The 1,088-nt window shown below is 47.9% G+C and overlaps 2 non-coding genes and 1 pseudogene across 2 annotated transcripts; all 3 read left to right on the top strand.

Annotated features, from left to right (window-relative positions):
- Positions 1-103, top strand: LOC119342944 (annotated as a pseudogene; the record flags this gene model as incomplete).
- A 367-nt stretch (positions 104-470) lies between these two features.
- On the top strand, positions 471-589 carry LOC119342942. Its single transcript, XR_005165815.1, has one exon. It is a non-coding gene; the product is annotated as a 5S ribosomal RNA (ribosomal RNA).
- A 367-nt stretch (positions 590-956) lies between these two features.
- LOC119342943 lies at positions 957-1,075 on the top strand. Its single transcript, XR_005165816.1, has one exon. It is a non-coding gene; the product is annotated as a 5S ribosomal RNA (ribosomal RNA).
- The last annotated feature ends 13 nt before the right edge of the window (positions 1,076-1,088 follow it).

Here is a 1,088-nt window from a genome sequence, read left to right as displayed (position 1 = left end):
GCACTAAAGCACCGGATCCCATCAGAACTCCGAAGTTAAGCGTGCTTGGGCGAGAGTAGTACTAGGATGGGTGACCTCCTGGGAAGTCCTCGTGTTGCATTCCTTTTATAATTATTTTTTGCGCCTTGTGACAAACATATCGCACGTGCGCGATATATATTAATCCCGTTATATTATTTTTGACGTTTGCGATATGTTTAAGCTCGATGCTCATTGCTCGCGCGTCTTGGGGCGGCTTTGTGGCGCGAAGAGCGCTTTCTGAAAGGGGTGGAAAAAACTCGTGTTGCTGCGATATGGAGGAAGGGGTGGAAACCGTGGAAAACTCGTCTCCATGATTGAGCGGGAGAGTAAGTAGTATAGGACATTATCCATTGTTAGGGAACGGTTGTAATGGTAGTGAGAATGTAGAATCGTCTTTGGAGCGGATCTGGGAGTGGCAAGCATAAGGGACGAAGACGGGGAAACATGTCGGATGCGATCATACCAGCACTAAAGCACCGGATCCCATCAGAACTCCGAAGTTAAGCGTGCTTGGGCGAGAGTAGTACTAGGATGGGTGACCTCCTGGGAAGTCCTCGTGTTGCATTCCTTTTATAATTATTTTTTGCGCCTTGTGACAAACATATCGCACGTGCGCGATATATATTAATCCCGTTATATTATTTTTTACGTTTGCGATATGTTTAAGCTCGATGCTCATTGCTCGGGCGTCTTGGGGCGGCTTTGTGGCGCGAAGAGCGCTTTCTGAAAGGGGTGGAAAAAACTCGTGTTGCTGCGGTATGGAGGGAGGGGTGGAAACCGTGGAAAACTCGTCTCCGTGATTGAGCGGGAGAGTAAGTAGTATAGGACATTATCCATTGTTAGGAAACGGTTGTAATGGTAGTGAGAATGTAGAATCGTCTTTGGAGCGGACCTGGGAGTGGCAAGCATAAGGGACGAAGACGGGGAAACATGTCGGATGCGATCATACCAGCACTAAAGCACCGGATCCCATCAGAACTCCGAAGTTAAGCGTGCTTGGGCGAGAGTAGTACTAGGATGGGTGACCTCCTGGAAAGTCCTCGTGTTGCATTCCTTTTATAATTATT

The sequence above is a fragment of the Triticum dicoccoides genome, unplaced genomic scaffold (assembly GCF_002162155.2).
Source record: "Triticum dicoccoides isolate Atlit2015 ecotype Zavitan unplaced genomic scaffold, WEW_v2.0 scaffold110403, whole genome shotgun sequence".
NCBI lineage: Eukaryota > Viridiplantae > Streptophyta > Magnoliopsida > Poales > Poaceae > Triticum > Triticum dicoccoides.
This window is presented reverse-complemented; position numbering and strand designations above follow the sequence as displayed.